Source organism: Mustela nigripes, chromosome 12 (assembly GCF_022355385.1).
Source record: "Mustela nigripes isolate SB6536 chromosome 12, MUSNIG.SB6536, whole genome shotgun sequence".
Classification (NCBI taxonomy): domain Eukaryota; kingdom Metazoa; phylum Chordata; class Mammalia; order Carnivora; family Mustelidae; genus Mustela; species Mustela nigripes.
This window is the reverse complement of record NC_081568.1, coordinates 93,007,333-93,027,659: the sequence shown is the minus strand read 5'-3', so window position 1 is coordinate 93,027,659 and position 20,327 is coordinate 93,007,333.

The following is a 20,327-nucleotide window of genomic DNA, read 5'->3' as shown; positions in this document are numbered from 1 at the left end:
ATAAGCATGAAGTGAGTTGTGTTTATAGACTCAGCTAATGAGAAGAAAAAGCCAGACAACCATTTATTGAGTGCTCGCTATATGCCAGGCATGTCACAATCTTCCCCTGAGCATCGTTGTGTTCCCATTTTATGGAGGACAACTCTGAGGCTCCAAGAGATTAAGTCTTTGCTAACGTCCCTGCTGGTGATTGGTGGAGTTGGTGTTTGGATGTGGACCTGTCTGATTCCGTTGACCCTGCTCTGCCCTGTCCACTTGACCGCCTCGAGGCTCAGCTCCATTTACTTGACTTTAATGAGGACCCAACAGATACACAATCTCGCCGTTTTCTTGGGCCATTGAGATGCTATGGACATGCTTTCATCTTTGCAGTGATCCTACTGCTTCTATTCTGGGTGCAGATGATAGCAACTCTCTGTGCCTATGTCAGTTATTTCCAAATGCTGAGTGTGAAACTTTTCATCAAGTGTTTCAGGGGAAGGCCACATCTGGAAACAGTTACCAGATGTTATAAACCACTTTGGCCAGTGAGTGCGGGACTGCTGTCCAGGTGACGAGTATAGGACAGCCCCCTCCATATGCAGAAGATGTTCTTGGGGAATGGAGATCTGGGATGTTTGTAACTACTGTGCCATGTTCTTCCCTGGAAGGGATGTCAAGCATCTGAGTCACACGTCTCCCAAAGCAAGGGTTTCCTGATAGTTCAGAAGAATGTCTAATGTCCAGATTTTTTAGGAACTAGAATCCCCATCCATAGGTAGCATGGCTCCCTATGAGTCACACAGCTCTGTTTCAAGGCAAAAATGACACAGGTAACTGAGTTCCATTCAAACCTGATGATCTGGTCCATATCCCACAGTCTTTTGGTTTTGATCCCAGTGTCCATTACTGCTATTTATTCATTGCCAACTGAACTCAGCCGACTAAAAGGAAGCAACATGGTATCAGGCAAAAATGGTAAAAGGCATAAACGTGGAAGTTAAACTAGCTGCATTCAAATCTATTGCTTTCCACCTGTGTGACCTGGGATGATTCATCCCTAATCCCTTGAAGCCTCAGTTTTCCCCCCTGAACCATGATAATGCAGTGGCAATGCCACACCTCCTTGGGTTGTGGTGAGGGTCTGAAGTGATGGTGTGTGTAAAGCCTTTAGCGCAGTGTGAGTACTCTATGAACAGTGTTATTGTGGTGGTGGCTGTCGATGACCATTTGTTCTAAGAAAATGTGATGTCTTTTGCTACCTGGGAGGTGCTGGGTGTCCCTTGTGTTGGAATTCAAACAATGGGCTAGTGATTTGATCCAGAGAAGGGAAAGGCTGACTGGGAGGGGCCTAGATCTAGCTGATGCTATTTACATTCACACTAGCAGACTCAACTTGTAATCTGGCCCAACCAGCCAGATTCAAAACCAGCCTCTCCACAGGAATTTCACACATGCAAATGAGGATTTTGATGGGCCTTGTAAAATAACCTCTAGTTTAGTCTGCACAGCCATGCCTTTTGAGAGCCAAGGTCCTCAAGATGGGCCAAATCAACTGCACAATTGCTCTAGTCTGATCCCAGCTTCAGGAACCACAGAGGCAACTGTTTTCAACCTTCCAGTCTGGGGAGATGCTCTCAGCATTACTGCTGAGTGAGTGAGCCCTGTGGTTAGTTCTGAGCAGAGGGAGCCAGTCGACACTTAGCCTAGGAAACAAAAGTGAACCCCCATTAGCTCCTACTGTTTAATGATATGTTCAGGCACAAATGTCAGTTTGACCTTTCTGAATGAGAATCCTGGGCCTACAAAGTCAGTAGGACCCTTTCAAGTTGCACCCATTGACAAATTTTCCTTGAGACATTCAACATTTTGGATCTCTTCTTATATAAAATTATATTATAAATTATTCACTTACCTCTTAAAAAGTTTTTTTTCTTTATTTTCTTTTTTAGGGGAGTGAAACAGTTGAACTCTTGGAAGTATGTAAGCACAGTTTTGCTTTGTTTTATCTGATACATCTGGATTATTTTACTTTCAGGCAAAGATCCATTAGCATCAAACAAAATGAAACTATGCTGTCTTCACACTATATTTTTGACTGAAATTTCCACCTTAAAGCAAATTATGTTCACATAGCTTGATACAGAGGAAAATCATTCTTACTCTGACTTCTTGGATGATCCCTTTGAATTTACTTTCTTCTCCCTCTACATGGGAGCGGGTCCCAAGCGTCTGCCCTTGGTCCTTCTCCCCAGTCTCACAATGCTTCTGACCAGAATTCTTAGTCATCACTTCTGCTTAACCTTTCACCTCTATTCAGGTGCCATCCAAATAGTGATGCTAAGGGAAAAAAAGAAGAGAATGATCCTTGCTTCCAATGCATTGAGCTTGGGGAGCCCACAGAATGTTCAAATAGGGAAGTCTAGCAGAAACATGCAGAGGCACTTCTAAGCCAAAGTTTTATTCAACTTTCTCTTGACTATAATCATGCCTTGAAAAAGCTCCTGTTTTAATAAATCATGGCCCATATCTGTTTGCCAGAGAAGCTGACGAAGCAGGTTTGTTTTTCTTTTTTTCTCCCCTAGCCTGTGGGGTCTCCCATTTCATGCTTCTGTTTATCCAAGTTTTATTTACAATATCCTAATAAATCTCCATGCTGTAGGATCATGTGGACATGAAGATGGTTTCAGGGGTTACCCATGAGTGCTATAATGTTAGGAACCATATGGCAGTGCTTTCCTGTAGTGGACTAGGGGATCTCACTGCGTGAGACTGAAGTCAGGTTTCCTGCTCTTGACTTAAGGAAAGTGTTTCAGAGAAAAGACCAGATGGAGCCTTTTTCAGGCCCTGTCCAAACCACCACTGGGCTAGGAACAGCGAAAAATGCCCATGCTGTTCCTCCCTTGCTTGGACGATGACAGGTGAGACGCGAATTACCGCTGTAATAAGAGCATAGGTCAAACCTCCGTCCAAATGTCCCTAAGTCTTTCTGTCCTGCGGATATTAATGAAGTCACATTAGTGCACTTCCTTAGCGCCCTTCTAAATCCTGCCCACATCACTTTGGGGAGCCCTCAGGACTGTTCTGTATGGGTTAATATTATTATAGTATTCCACCTGAACATGTACTTGCTATATATTGTTTTGTCGTCTCTTTTTTCCTTTAGTGTACTGTAAACTTTCTCCTATAGATTAGATATTTTTCTATAACATTTTTTATGGCTATATGGTATTCCATCATATGGCTAATTTGTTTAACCAGTTTTTTATTATTGTGCATTTACTACCAATAATAAGTAGTTCTGTGGTAATATCTCTGCACACTTTCTTTTCTTTTTTAAGATTTTATTTATTTATTTGACACAGAGAGAGAGAGAGATATCACAAGCAGGCAAGGCAGAGAGAGAGGGGAAAGCAGGCTCCCTGCTGAGCAGAGAGCCCAATGTGGGGCTCAATCCCAGGGCCTGAGATCATGACCTGAGCCAAAGGCAGAGGCTTAACCCTCTGAGCCACCCAGGTGCCCCTCTGCACTCGTTTCTAATTATTGTTGTGAAATAATTCCTGGGCATGGGATTGCTTGTCCAAGTGCTCATCAGAAAGGGTTAATAAATAATGATATCTCAAGTACTACTAAACAAACGATGGGCCCATGGGAAGCAGCTCCTCCAGAAAGAGTACAAAAATACAGCACTTACAGCCTTTAAAAAACACATTTTAAGGACCAAGAATCATTCCAAATTTATCAATACAAAGGAAAAATTTTGAATTTTTGAAATTCCTTTATAATTGACATTTCTTTCCTAAAATTTAAATTAGATATGACGTTTTTATGCAGGAATGGAATGATCTATTTAAAGGACAATAATGTATAAATTATTTATTAGTGATATTTATCATCAACTAGTTATGCAAGTCTGGACCGACATTGTGTACTTTATGTGAAAGCTCAACCTCCCGAAGTTTGTTAATTTTCTGCTACAGAGATTTTTAAAGTTCCAGTGGTCTATAAGGGATTAAGTGGAAGGTATGACTTGTAACCTTAACTAGATTTTAAGAGAAAGGCGTTGTCACCAATATATTTTGCCAAATGTCTTATTAAAGATACCCCCAAGAACAGAGCTTGGAAGCAAAGGTAGCCTGGACACCGCTGGCGGCCCCATCATTCGGTACTTTAATAACTCATTGGCAACAGGATGAAGTCATTTATGTTCCAGACTTTGCCTCCTGGTATCTAGATTTTTATAGGTGTTTTGACTGAGGTGTAGAGGAGGCATTTTTTGGGCCACTGATTTCTATTCCAGATTGTGGGATGTGAATAATTTGGTAAATTAACATCAATGGGTTAGACTGTTCTTTGTTACCAAAGGCCCCTGGGCTGCCTGTTCCCCTGGATGGTCACATTAATTTGCAACCACAGGAGGATGGCTGCTGGGCACATACGCCCAAGTTAAATTTCCTTTCGCAGGTTTTCCCCCTATTTTGGATATTCAGGTAGCCACTGAAGTCTGAGGCAGCTCTCTCTTGTGCATTCATAATTCTGACTAAACCTAGGGTTTCCAAAACTAATATCGGGGAGGAAAGATCCAAACCTTAGTGATTTTGTGGCTTTTTTTTTTTTTTTTCTTTTCCTGAGGCCAGCTTTCGGCCATGTTTCCAATGATCAGTCTGTATGCCTAGTTATACACTAAATGCATAAACTGTGTGTGCTACAAATGATGTTTTTCTAGCCTGTCCGTATAACCTATTAAACCAGAGTTGGCAGTTTTCCATCCCTTAGGAGAAGCATTTGGCATAAATAATATTGTCATTTGGGAAGGCTAGACATGGTTTGAAGAAGTGACCTTGTGTAAATATTGTCTGAGGTATGACTGAGGCTAAATTATATGACAGGGAGCTAGTATAGTCTGGGCTCAGGGCCCTCCTGGTAATGAAGTTGCTTCTTGTAGTAATGGAACTATTGAATCGAAAATGTAATCAAATATATCAGATGCTGTTAAAAACACAGAAGCCAGCCTATTTATGAAGCCCCAGAGTCCAAAGGATGGCAAAATGGTCCTGGAATGTCTTTGTCATTCAAATGGTTTTGTCTTTTTAAAAGAGAAACTGTCCTAGAAAGTGCCTTTTGTCTTCACCACAGCACTTCCCCGGGTGGTGCGACTGCTGACCATGCCAGGCATTTGTTGAACCTCTGCCCACCACAGTGTTGCTGGCTTTTTGTGGGTAAGCTGGTCTATCAGTAGCACAACACATCCGCTCCCCCCGCCGGCCAGTTACTTTCCATTCCCCTCCCACCATCCTTGTTTAGAATTTTATTTCCTCTTTCCTGGTCTATGTTACTCAAGCAGCCTACTTATTATACAGAACCCTTGCCCTCCACCTTTCTCTTCCTTTTAATTGATTTGCCAGATCTGTCTTTCAAAAACATGATTTTATTTTCACCAATTCATTGGTTTATTCATTTATTCATTCAACAAATATTTATTGAATGTCAACCATGTGTCCACCACTTAGCTCTCTGCTATAAGAGTTACAGTCTAATGGGGCAGACAGATATTTGACAAATAATCCCACTACCGAATAAACAATTTTAAGCTAGTGTGAACATTCTGTAGGAATGAAGCAATGTTCTTTGATAATATAAAACAAAGAAACTCTCTCTGGATGGAGGAAGTGGGGAAACTCCTCCAAGGAAATGATAATTAAGTTGCAATGTGCACATGTATAGGTATAGATTTTAGCTAGGCAAAGGAGTGAGCTGGAGAGTGGGGACAGAATGGGGTGGTGGAAGGTTTCCCAAAAAGAGGAGTTGGGGGGCACCTGAGTGGCTCAGTGGGTTAAGCCTATGACTTTGGCTCAGGTCATGATCTCAGTGTCCTGGGATCGAGCCCCGCATATCTGGCTCTCTGCTCAGTGGGGAGCCTGCTTCCTCCTAATCTCCTCCTCTGCCTGCCTCTCTGCCTACTTGTGATCTCTCTGTGTCAAATAAATAAATAAAATGTTTAAAAAAAAAAAAAAAAAAGAGGAGTTGGTCATGGCAGGGGGCGGCATTGTGCCATCTGAGGAATGGAGAGAAGTCCACTGTGGTTGGAGTATGGAGAATGAGGGCCACCCCAGCAGGGCTATGTAAGGCATGTTAAGAATTGTGGTCTATGTCTCTCAGCTGTGGGAAGTCATTAAGGAGAATATAGGCAGGCTGTGATTGGATCAGATTGGCATTTTGAAAAGTACACTTGGGCCACAGAGGGGAGGAGAATTGATTGGCAGTGGCCAAAGAGATCAGGGAAGAGAGGTAATAATGAACCCAGGTATTAGCAATGAGGATGAGAAATAGGTTTGAACATGGTTTATGTAGGGGAAAAAATACACAGTGTTTGAGGACAAATTGGACATGAGGGAGGAAATCATTGCGGATGTCTGTGAGACTCCAATTTGTGCAGCATGATTGAGTTGCCATTACTGAGTGGGGGATGATGGAAAAAGAGGACTAGAATCACAAGCAAAGACCTCCAATTAGGAGCAAACGATTATTTTCAAGGGATAGCAAGGCGGAGAGAGCCATAAGACATGAAAATGCAGAGATGTGACCGTGGAAGTTGGCAGATTAGATCATGTAGGGCCTTATAAGCCCACTGGAAAAGGATTTTAGCTTTTAATGGAAATGGGAAGCTATTGGAGGGTTTTGATCAGACGAATTACATGATCGGACTTAACACTTTTGAGTGATTACTGTGGCTGTTCTATGGAGAAAAGACTCTAGGGAGATAAGGCCAACATCGAGGAGATCATTTGAGCAAAAATCACAATAATCCAAGGGAAAGATGGTAGTGATGGTGGTAACTTACATCACAGTGGTAGCTGAGAAGGTGGTAAGAAGTGGTAGAACGTGGATGGATTTTTTTTTTTAAGATTTTATTTATTTATTTAACAGAGAGAGAGATCACAAGTAGGCAGAGAGGCAGGCAGAGAGAGAGGAGGAAGCAGGCTCCCCGCTGAGCAGAGAGCCCGATGTGGGGTTTGATCCCAGGACCCTGAGATCATGACCTGAGCCAAAGGCAGAGGCTTAACCCACTGAGCAACCCAGGTGCCCCTGGATGGATTTTTAATATAGAACCAGAAGCATTTTCTGATGGTTGAATATAGTGAGAAAGAAAGTGAAGAGTGAAAGATGATACCAAAATTTTTGGCTTGAGCTACTGGAAAGGTCTATTGCTATTCACAAAGATGGAGAAGATAGCTGGAAATTCAGGAGTTTGGTTTTGAATATTGTATTTGAGATCCTTATTAGATATCCAAGTGGAAAGATTAAGTAGGCTATTGGACATATGGCCTAAAGTTCAAAGTAGAGATATAGCATAAAAATATAAATCTGGGGAGTGGGGTGCCTGAGTGGCTCAGTCAGTTAAGTGTCTGCTTTTGGCTCGGGTCATGATCCCAGAGTTCTGGGATAGAGCCCCAAAGCCCCGAGTTGGGCTCTCTGCTCAGCAGGGAGACTGCTTCTCACTCCTCCTCTGCCTGCTGCTCCTGTTTGTGCTTCCTCTCTTGCTTTCTGTGTCTCTCTGTCAATTAAATAAATAAAATCTTTAATATATATGTAGGTACATACATATATATATATATATATATATATATATATTTATTTATTTATCTTTGGTTATATTTGAGGTATAGATAGATGATACTCCAACTCACGAGAAAGGATGAGTTCCCCAGAGGAGAAAGAATAATTAGAGAAGAAATGAAAATGTTTAGAAGATAAGCATAAAGAAGAAAATCTAGTCAGTAATCATGGTTGATATCACCAGTAATAAGACATACCAACATCTTGTATCATACCCTTGCTATGATGCACTGAGAAGAGTATAACAACAGTTCTGTAGTACTTTTGCCAAAAAGTACCACGAGGAAACATCAGACATCCAAACTAAGGGACAGTCTATGAAATAATTGACCAGCACTCTTCAGAAGGTCAAGGTCTTGAGAGACAATGAATGACTAAGAAACTCACAGATTAAACAAACTAAAAAGGAGCATGACAAGTAAATACAACAGTGAGATCCCAGATTGGATCCTGAAACAGAAAAAGGGTGTTAGTGGGAAAACTGCTGAAATTCAAATAGACTGTAGTTCAGTTAATAGTATTGTACCAATGATATTTTCATGGTTTGGATCATTGTACTATGGTCACATAAAATGTAAACATTAAGGGAAGCTGGTTTAAAGAAATGGGGGAACTTTCTGTTTTATTTTTTGCAACTTGTCTATAAGTCTAAAATTATTCCAAAAGAAAAAGTTTTAAAAATTAGGTTTATGGCTTTTAGGCATGCGTCCCGCAAGGATGTGGCTGCCCTCACTTCTAGTCTTTCTAGCTTGGCATAGAGATGCTGGAGACATACGCAGGACCACCCATTGGGCTCCTTAGAGTGTGTTAAAGACTTTGGACTTTCCTCTAAAAGCCAGTGAAAGATTAAGCAGGGAATGTGGAAGAAGATGGGAAACTGGACATGTTTGTTTTAGGCAAAAAGAGACAAGAAAACAGAATAAATACTGGGTTAGGCCCAGATTCAGGCAAACACCCAGTTACTCTCAATTATTCATCCTGTTCTCCAAACAGAACTGACCATGAGTTAGTTCATGACTCACAAGGGTGTTAGCACATTGTAACGTCTGGCCGGGAAGATTGCTCAAATCCCAAAGGATTATCGTTGCTGAGCCTTGCAAGCCTCCTGTTTTCTCCGGGCACTCCTACAGTTCGGCCATAACTGTTAGAGGGGATTTTAAGCTCGTAAGCCTGAAAGGTAAGTTGTGTATGTACTATATCTCACCCTCCCTGCCCGGAATGATTCCAGAACAAAGACTGGAGCTGGACTGAGATACCAAGCTACAGTGAATGAAGAAATGATCCTTAGGAATGAGGCGAGAGACTCTTCCTGCACCCGTCTTCTCAGCCAATTCCACGGGAGGAGAGGGTTGCGGTGAGCTGGGGTGGGGTGGGAAGTATTAAAGATTCCATCACATCAAAGGTCCCAAGGGTGTTGTGGACTAGTTGGAGATGGTGACTGAGAAGTGCTAATTGGAAAATTATATATTAAATATTAGCCTTGGGAAAATTGTAAAAGTAGTTCATAAAGAAGACAGAAAGGTTCCCTGAAGCTAAGGAGACTCTGTCTTGGCCCAAAGAAAGGATGAACCATGGAGACAGATGTGCCCTTTAATCTGCCCAATGTTCTATGGGGGATGGGCTAAAATCAGGAGAATCCTTAGAGTCTTACCCTAAAGATCACCTGTGCGCCCTCCCTACCATCCACCTACCTTATTTCCTGGCCTGGCAAGAAACTGTGTGTCAGCATTGATGGCTAGACCCGCTCTCAGAAACTCTGAAATTGACCACACTGTCTGATACCGTAAGGCTTAGATCCTACAAAATCCCATTTTTAAAAATATTTTTTATTATTTTTTAAGATTTTATTTATTCATTTGACAGAGAGAGATCACAAGTAGGCAGAGAGGGAGGGGGAAATGGGCTCCCTGCTCAGGGCTCAATCCCAGGACCCTGAGATCATGACCTGAGCCAAAGGCAGCCACATCACGACTGAGTCACCCAGGTACCCCCAAAATCCTATTATTAATGGTAGCTGTCAATTTCTGAGTACCTACTACATGCTAGGTTCTTTATAGGGTTGTTTCTAATCCTTCCAGTAACCCTTCCAAGTAGTCATTATCATTGTCGTATAATAGGAGACCTTCCTGGTGAGGAAATAGAGGCTTAGCTAGTTGTATACAACTAGTGGATGACAGAGCCAGGATTTGAACCCAGGACTGGTTTCCCTCAGAATCCCAAAGCTTTCCACTAAAATTAATGCCTCCCTGATCATGAATGAACCTCTGGGGCCAGAAGTTAATAAGCCCCTGGGACAATATTAGCAACGCTGCAAAGTGCCAGGAATGGCACTGACCCAATTTTATAGACCTATACCAATGTGCAGGATTTCAGGAAGTTTCACGAAGGATGTGGAATCAGCAGCCCATGACTCATCTGGCCAAATTCGGGGGAGGCTGACTGATGATGGTGCTGCTGCTGCAGGCAGTTTACAGTAACTGAGGTCTGTGAAGAGTGAGGGGGGAGGGCATGAAGAATCCTGACCAGCACACCTGGGCTCCTGATGTTGGAAAATCGTGAGGATGTTCTGTCAGTGTTGGCCTGAAGCTACATTTCTGGCTTAAATTTGGGTGGCTTACCAAGCCTCAAAGGCGGAAAGAACAAATCACGTTAAGAGTTTGACAGTGAGCGAAGTCCAGGGTTCTAGCTGGCTCTTTGCCACAGACTTGACATGTGAAGAGGAGCAGAGAAGCTGCTTCTTCACCATCAAAGTCTGTCATCTGGGCTGGATGTCTCACAGAGAAAAAGGTAGCCAGATCTCAAGTCTACTTTCTGGAAAGAAACCCTTTGATGCAGAATTACGGAGACGTCTAGGCCCGCAAAAGACATTATTATATACCAACCTACCACACTGATAAAATAGACATGCTATTAGCTATTTTCATTAAGCTCAAGTAATAGGGGAAGGGCATTTTGGGTGTTGGGGACATTTTAACAAGTCAGTGTGTTCCAGAAAAAGTAAGGAGAGAAAAAAAGAAAGAAAGAAAGAAAGAAAGAAAGAAAGAAAGAAAGAAAGAAAGAAAGAAAGAAAGAAAGAAAGATAGATTACCTCCTTATGGGTATTGAGAAGAGAGAGAAACCCTGAATTCCACAGCACTATTTTTTAGATCAGACCCCTGCCTTTTCCTCATTCTGTCTCCCACTGTGCTTTTCTCGGCCTTGCTCCAGCTTTGTTACTCTCTTGCTGGTCTGCTTTTACATAATTTCTCTCCTCCCCACTTCTCCCCATCACTTCAATAGCTCTTACTTGTCCTTTATGACTCAGCTCAGTGTGTCTGCCTGGGGATGTCTTCTCCGTCTACCAAAGCTGCTGGAGACTAGATTTCTCTGCATGGATGTCCCACGGGTCCTCCTACTGAATTGGCCTGCCCCTCACCTGGGGTCCTGACCACCTCGCCTCCATCAGTCATCTTTGACTCTTCTCTCCCCACCGCCTTTATGGACTCACTCCATAAGTCCTGCCTGTCTGTTCAGATACCAGTAAGATTAAACCCTTAGTAGACGTTAGGTATTGTCAAAGGGGCTCTGGGTGTGTTAGCTCACCCATTAGCTCACAACAACACTACAAGGTGGATCCCATGATACTATTGCTTTACAGATGAGGAAAGGGAGGCAAAAGAGGCTAAGCAATTTGCCTAAAAACACACAGCTATAAAGTGATGGGGCCAGGAGTGGAACTCCAAAGCCCTCATTTCCTAAATATGTCTCAGTCCCCACAGGCCACCGTAATGTCATTCCCCTGTGCAGCCTATCCTCATAATGCAGTCAGAGTGATTTTTCTAAGTGAACTCTCTTTAAAACCCTTGGCTTCTTATTTCCCTCCAGACAGAGTCCAAACTTTTTCTTCTTCTTCTTCTTTTTTAAAAAATATTTTATTTATTTATTTATTTATTTATTTAACAGAAAGAGAGCACAAGTTAGCAGAGCAGTAGGCAGGGGGAGAGAGAGAAGCAGGGAGCCCGATGTGGGGCTCGATCCCAGGACCCTGGAATCATGACCTGAGCCGAAGGCAACCGCTTAACCAACTGAGCCACCCAGGCGCCCTGAGTCCAAACTTCTTAAGGCAACAGAAACGACACTTCCCCCATGTGCCTCTCTGCCCACTTTCCAGCCTTGTCTCAGGCCGCTCCTCACCTCAACCCCTGCGCCCAGGACTTCGTGTGTGTGGAGTCCTGTGGCCTCCTCTTTTCTCTGTCTCACCAGTTTCTCTGTGCCCCCAGGTCTCAGCTTGGTTGTCACTTCTTTCGGAAAGATCTCCCTGGCGCCCTGACTCTGTCATCCTGCCATGGCACCCAGTTCTTACCCCTTTGCGACACCATCCTACACATACAAGGTCTGCTCCATTCCCCTCTCTCCACCCTCAGCTGTAAGCAAAATGAACAGATACTAGGTCTTGTTTCAGTGACTCCCTAGGGAATAGCAACGTATTCAACAAATGTTTGTTAAATGAAGGAATAAAGGGCATGCATGCTCTAGGTCAAAGTTCTGACCTGGCTGATTGTACAAAGGACCCTATCCCTATATTTGCCCACTTAAATAACAGACAAAATTGCAAGATGGTATTAATGGGCAAATGACATGGAAGAGGGGACCACAAAGGGAAGCAGCCACTCTTCCCTTAGACACAATATCAACTTCCACTTTCCAGGGGATATGAAGCCTTCCTGGAACTTTTTGCGTGAGAATCTGGCATTGAATCATTTGCCCTGTATGTGTCCCATCAACCAAAGGGCTGTGTGAGAGTTCAGGCTACCTGTGGTTCCTTTCAGGTGTCATCACTACTCACTTGTTAGCTTTTGGACTTGGGTATAGCTTTACTAAGCTTCATTTTACTTATCTAAAAAGGCCACTTGGGTTTCAGTTTTTGGCAGTATAACAAATTAGATGCACTGACTAACCCTTCCAACTGTAACAACTAAAATGAAAGAAGAGGGGGAAAAAAAAGTTTTTTGATTTTGTTTTCATTATTTAACTACATTGTTAAAATGTCTTAAAAGTAAAGAATCTGTGAATCCCAAAATTGAGGAAAGACAGAAACCCAGAGGTAATTCAGGAAAAAGGTGATTTTTACTCTGAGGTTTTTGCGCAGGCCAGGAAACTTGAACTTCTGTTTTGATGGATGTGCAGGACTTGAGAGGGAGGAGATAAAGCCTTGAGCTTGTCTAAAGTGGAGATTAAGTTAGATATCCTAGCATAAACTGGGATCCCAAAGGCATGAACCAGAAAAAACAATAACAACAACAACAAAATAAACCTACACAGAAGGTTGCTACACTGAAAATGAGAGCAAGGAGGGACAGAGCAATATGATATTTCATTACCTTGACCTAGTCACTGGGTGGAGAGACAAAACAACTCCCCCAGAATCAGAGAACCATACATAACTGAGCCCTCATAAGGATGTATCAGTCTGAATTCATGCCACCTGTGTGGTCAAAAAAATGTTGCATGAAGAATCAACTTAAAGTAGTACCAGAATAGTGCCCCAGGAGACTGACAGAAGTAATTTGAATCTTCTTGAAAGGAACTCAACTTTACTCAACCCTTTAACATTTTCTTCATATAAAGTTGCAAGGAAAAAGGACAACTCAGGATAAAATAAAACTCAAAAAGTATCCCAGGAAAACAGCACACTGTGAATGAAAACAAGAAGAAAGAGGTGCCTGGGTGGTTCAGTTGGTTGGGCGCCTGCCTTCAGCTCAGGTCATGATCTCAAGATCTTGGGATCAAGCCCCCACATCAGGTTCCTGCTCTGCCAGGAGTCTGCTTCTCCCTCTCCCTCTGCTCCTCCTCCCAGCTCGTGCTCGCTCATGATCTCTCTCAAATAAATAAATAATCTTTAAAAAAAAAAAAAAAGGAAGAGGAAAAAAGTGCAAAGCAAAATTGCAATTACGAAAATATTTAATAAGTGAAAAGCAGACTTTATGAGCTTTCTATCAATGAATTTGAAAACTTGGATGAAATGGGTTGAATCCTAGAAAAATATAACTCAAAAACTGACTAAAAAAGTAGAACATTTCTTTCTTTCTTTCTTTCTTTCTTTCTTTCTTTCTTTCTCTTTCTCTCTTTCTTTTTCTTCCTCCCTCCCTTCCTCCTCTTTCTTTCTTCCTTTCTTTCTTTAGAATAGTTCTACCTTAGTTTTAAAAATACATAATACTTTAAAAGCTTTCCACATACACAAAACAACAAAACAAAAGAGCCACCAGATTCAAATGACTCAGAAAAATATTTGATAAAATGTAACACCTATTCATGATTAAAAAAAGAAACTCGAGGTAAAAAAGAGATGTACCTAACCTGGAAAACGGAGTCCACAAAACTATCTATGGAAGCATTTAATTTAAAAAGGAAATACTGAAAATGTTCTTTTTATTTTTTTAAGTTCAATCTACTTCCTAATGTGGGACTCAACCTCGCAACCCCAAGATCAAGAATCACATATTCTCCCCCACTGAGCCTACCAGGTACCCCAAACTTGAAATGTTCTATTTAAGATCTAAAAAAGGGAAGTCCATTTGACACCCCGTATTTTACTGGAAAATCCTAGGCAATGCAGAGACTAGAAAATTAGAAAAGATAAGAAAGAAAAAAATAACATTGTTTGCATAGCTAGTGCTTGAAAATGTAAATAAAAAGAAAGGCTTAGAACACCCAAAAGGATCTACAGATTGAGGATGAATAAGTGAGTTTGGAGAAAGACTGGATGTAAGAGCAATATGTGAACAGTCAATCTTATTCATCATCAGTGTTTAGTTTAAAAAAAAGTATTTTAAAGAAAATAATCACTTAAAAAAAAAAAAGAAGAAAGAAAATAATCACTTATGGAAACACCAAAATGTAAGTAGGAACAAATCTAAGAAGAAAATGTGAAACTACTTTGTGAAGAAGATTATAGAACTTTATTGAAAGGTTAAAGAAGTCCTAATAAATGAAGGCATATAGAAGATTTTTCAACAAGAAGCTTCAATAGATTTTTTTTTTAAAGATTTTATTTATTTATTTGACAGACAAATCACAAGTAGGCAGAGAGGCAGGCAGAGAGAGAGGAGAAAGCAGGCTCCCTGCTGAGCAGAGAGCCCGATGTGGGGCTCAATCCCAGGACTCTGGGATCATGACCTGAGCCAAAGGCAGAAACTTTAACCCACTGAGCCACCCGGGCGCCCCAGAATCTTCAATAGCTTTAAGGACTGTTAAATATCAAGATTCTGTAGAGTTCCAGTCAATATTCTCCAGAGATTGTCCTGGACCTTGACAAATTATTACTAGAATTTTTATAAAAAAGCAGAAGTCCTAGAATAGCTGATACTCTTGGGAAGGCAAAGAGAAGCTAGAGGATTTGCCCTATCAGATACCTAATAAAGCTATAGGCATTAAGTTAATGTGATATTGGTGTAGTGGCAGACAAACAGATCAATGGAAAAGCATAGAGGGCTCCAAACTGACATGTATGTAGGAAACTTGAATTAAGACAAAGTAGCTGTTGGGGTGGTGCCTGGGTGGCTCAGTGGGAAGAAACCACTGTAGATAGCATGTGAAGAAAGAAATGGTCTAGGGACAATTGACTGTCCATATGGAAAAACCTGAAATTAAATCCTAATGTACAAATAGCAAGTTCAAGTGGAATAAAGACTTAAATATGAAAGGCAAAGGTCTAATACAATTTTAGAAGACAAATTAGGATTATCTTTAGGATACTCAAAGACTATCCTAATTTACTCTAAGAGTAAAGAAGTATTTCTTTAAGCAAAACAAAACAAAACAAAACAACAAAAAACATAGACCATGAAATAAATATCGAAAAATTCAATTCTGTTAAAGGTCTGTCATCAAAAGACATTGTATACAGAGTAAAAAGAAAAGGCATAAAGATTAAGAAGGTATTTCAACATATTAAATCAATAATCAAAAAGACTAGTACCCAGAGTATTTTTAAAAATAATACAAATCATGGGGCACCTGGGTGGCTCAGTGGGTTAAGCCTCTGCCTTCGGCTCAGGTCATGATCTCAGGGTCCTGGGATCGAGCCCCACATCGGGCTCTCTGCTCCGCAGGGAGCCTGTTTCCTCCTCTCTCTCTGCCTGCCTCTCTGCCTAGTTTCTCTCTGTCAAATAAATAAAATATTAAAAAAATAATACAAATCGATAAGAGAAAGACAACACAATCCTATAGAGAAATGGACAAAGATAGGTCCCTTAGGAGAGAGGGGTTCAACCTCACTAGTGTTCATTCTTTTTAGTAATAAAGGAAATACATATTAAAATTAGAATTTCCTTCCTCATCAAATGGGCAAAAATTTTAATTCTGATAATTCTAGATATTGGCCAGACTGTAATGAGACCTCTCATTCCATGTTAGCAGGAATGTAACTTGGTAAAAGCATCTAAAAAACACCTTACCTAGTTAAGTTAAAATGTGCTTATCTTAGTAAAGTTAAAATTTGAGGGCCTAGTAAAGTTAAAATGTACTTACCCTAAAACCATCCGTTATATTTCTGAGTATGTGGCTAGGGAAAGTCTGCCTATGTGCACTGAAATACATATAAAAGAATGTACTAGCAGCATTGTTTATAATAGTTCTGATTAATAACACAATGAATGTCTATAGAGTAGAATAGATAGTGTTTCTCTATTCAATGGAAAATTACATAGCAGAGAAAATGACAAAACCACTTTTACATATATCAACATGGATGAATCTTTATCTTATTTTAAAAAATATTTTATTTTTTATTCGTCAGAAAGAGGGAGCACAAGCAGGCAGAGTGGCAGGCAGAGGCAGAGAAAGAAGCAGGCTCCCCTGTGAGCAAGGAGCCCGAGGCAGGACACGATCCCAGGACCCTGGGATCATGACCGGAGCCAAAACTGTGGCTTAACTGACTGGGCCATCCAGGCATCCCAACATGGATGAATCTTTAAAAACGTAATGAGGAGGTTCCTCAAAGAATTGAAAATAGAGCTACCCTCTGGCCCAGCAATCACACTACTGGGTATTTACCCTAGAAATACAAATGTAGTGATCCGAAGGGGCACATGCACCCAAATGTTTACAGCAGCAATGTCCACAATAGCCAAACTGTGGAAAGAACCTAGATGTCCATCAACAGACAAACAGTTAAAGAAGATATGGTACATGGTATGGTATAAGACAGAATACTATGCAGCTATCAAAAACCCCCCAAATCTTGCCATTTGCAACGATGTTGATGGAACTAGAGGGTATTGTGCTGAGCAAAATAAGTCAATCAGCGAAACACAATTATCACATTCTCTGATAATGAGGAATTTGAGAGGCAAGGCGGGGGTGGGGGGTCATGGGGAGTAGGGAGGGAAAAAATGAAACAAGATGGGATCAGGAGGGAGACAAACCATAAGAGACTCTAAATCTCAGGAAACAAACTGAGGGATGCTCGAGGGGAGGGATATGGGAGGGATAGGGTTGCTGGGTCATGGACATTGGGGAGGGTATGTGCTATGGTGAGTGCTGTGAAGTGTGTAAGCCTGATGAATTACACACCTGTACCTTTGAAGCAAATAATACATTATATGTTAATAAAATTAATAAAAACATAATGATGACTGAAAGAAATAAGCTACTAAGATTACTGCAAGCAGTATGATTCCATTTATTTAAAGAAAGAATTGGCCGAACTAAGTGTTATACTCTAAGAGATGCAAACATCGTTGGTAAACTATAAAGAGAAGCAAGGCTCTGATTAAAACAGAATTAAGATGCTGTTTTTCTTGCAGGGAAGAGAGGGAAGTATCACTGGAGAGAGGTCCACAGAAACTTCTGAGATACTGATAATATTCTGTTTCTTATCCTGTCACTGGTTACACATTCTATCGTTATTTTTAAAATTTTACAGATAAAATTTATTCATTTTAAAGTAGGTGTATTCTGCAATTAAATGAAAACTCTTGTTTCTGCTACTATGGCAAAGATCGAATGACACAAGGTGCAAAAAGTGCCAGGCATCTAAGAGGTGCTCAATATGATATGTGTCTAAATTTAAAAAATAAGATAGGAGTAACTTCCCTGAGGCCTAGGGGTGAGACAGGGAGGCACGGAGGAGTGGCCTATGGATAGCAGGACTGATTCTTATGGGCCCCAAGTAAGGACGCAGAGACTTGGACATTGGCTGGAGCTCATCCAGTCCTTGAAGAATCTGCCAAGTGAAGCAGGCAGACACATTCCAGAAGATGGCATGTTTACAACTTCTTGGCCCACACCGCTGCCATAAAAGCAGTCTGCCCAAATCCCTTTCTTCTTATCCACAAATGAGCCCCAGGATATTATATCTTTCCTGGGAGGAAACCTTGTTTTCCAAGAGAAGATGAGCCTCGTTTACCTTGGCTCCTCTCCACCCAACAGCCATGTAGATATTTAGCAGGTAATGATGTGCCCATTAGACAGTGCTTATCTACCTCACCTCTGCCCTTGGGTGGAGGGTCTCAAACATACTGACTGGAGGCCAGGTCTTACTGGTGGGGGAGGGGAGGGCTCTCAAGGTCTTTTAACAAACCTGAACTGAGCATCTGCTAACTGCAAGACACTTTGCCAGATACATGGTGTTATGGGTTGATTTTTGTCCCCCCCACCCCCCCACCCCCGCCGCCAAATACGTTGAAGTCCTAAGTCCCAGTGTCTATAAAGGTGACCTTATTTGGAAATAGGGTCTTTGCCGATGATGAGTTAAAATGAAGTCATTAGGGTGGGTCCTAGTCCAAAGCGACAGCCTCCTTCTGAAAGGGGGATGTGGACACCGGCACACGGGGAAAAGGCCATGTGAAGATTAGCATTCTCCTGCCACAAACAGAGGAGCTACCAGAAGCTGGGATGGAGGCCTGGAACAACCCATACCTTGATCTCACACTTTAGCCTCCAGAGCTGTGAGCCACCCAGTTGGCCATACTTTATTTTGGCAACCCCAGGAAACTAATACAAATGGGTGGGTATAGACATAGAAATGAGGAAGCTACGACTCCCTGCCCCCAAGGAGCTCACTGTCTCCAAGGCAGTGGTACTTTAAGCAGAATGAAATAAATAAAATAACAAAAGGGCAGGGAAAGTGTTCTGGCTGTGTAGGCTAGAGAAGGAGGAACTGTAACTGTAGCTAGTGTAGTTTCACACAGCCTTTTGTTTATCCTTTCTTCCGCATACTCATTTGTTTATTCATAGGGGCTGTAGAATATATTAAATAATTTCCATTTGAAATCAAATGGAAGTTCCTATTTCAGGTCAGTTGATTCCTAGTTGTGTGATAGCAGGGAAGTTTCCATCATTTATAAAATGAGCGTACTCAGACCTACCTGACAGTGCCTGACACATTGTAAGTGCTCCCTAAATGGAGACAACTCTCGGCAGCGGCCGTCTTGCGAGTCACCCAAATAGAGTTTACTGTGTCTGCCATGAGCCAGACAACAGGTTGGGGATCTAAAAGTAAGGCAATCGTTCCTGCTCTCACAGAGATCACAGTCTAGTTCCTTCCTGGCTCGGAGTTGGGCATAAAGCAGTTAACCACATCATAGATTAAGTACTGATAGACGTAGGCATCAAGGAGGACCCAAGCTGGGAGTGTCTTGTCCTGAATGAGGGGATCAGGGTAGAGGCAGAGAAGAGGTGATGCTTGAGATGAGGTTTGAAGGTATCAGAGTAGGGCCTTTCCAAGGAGACGGAGTGTGTACAAAGCAACAGAAACAGAGAAGAACAGGTGACATGTGGAGAAGGGCAGTTTGGTGCAGCTGAAACACAGGATCCCAAGTAAGGAGAGAACCTTGGCAAGATGGACCAGCTCCTTGTTGTGAAAAGTTCTACGGGCCAACCATAAGAGTTTGTAGTTCATTTATAGGCAATGAAAGCTTTAATTTCTTAAGGAGGCTCCACGCCCAGCGTGAAGCCCAGTTCAGGGCTTGACCTCAAGACCCTGAGATGAAGATCTGGAGTCAGATGCTTGACTGACTGAGCCACCCAGGGGCCAGGGCAATGAGAGATTTTGAGGGACTTCTCATTTTTTAATAATGGATGGTAAGCAAGGGAGGGACATGGTAAGGCTTGCTTTTAGATGTACTGCTGCTTGCGTTAGTGTGGAGGTGAGAAAAGAGGCAGAGAAGCCCGTTAGGAAGTTATCACATTAGTCAAGACCACGCGCTTTGAAGACTAGAGCTGAGTCAGTGTTGGTGGGGTAGACTGGGAACATAGAAGATAGAGTTAACTGATGTCTGCGATGCATTGCAGCTGCCTAACATTTCTCAAACACCCTTCCTATGGTTGGGGAATTTCCAAACTTAGTGTCCATTCTCAAAGAAGAGGCCAGAAACTCACTTTTCCAGTGTCTCTGTCAGAGAGCTCACAGGCATATAATCTGGGCTCTGCCCATCAAGACTTTGTTTTGGGAAAGAGGATTGCGAAGTAGGAGATAGCACATGGAATCCATTCTGATGAGGATAGTACCGCAACACTGAGTTCCACAGTCCATCTTCCCCCTAGGGTTTGTCTGTAATGCACAGTGTGCCAATGGTAGCAGCAGCATGGTTTCTATGCACAGCCTGGCTCACAGGCCCTCTTGAATATTCTCTGTGCTACCTAACAATTTAATAGATTCTTTTTTTTTCACCCTCCTTAAACTGGCTAGAGTGGCATCTATTTTTTGTAACTAAGAACACAGTCTGATACAGGTAGAAATGACAGGGTTT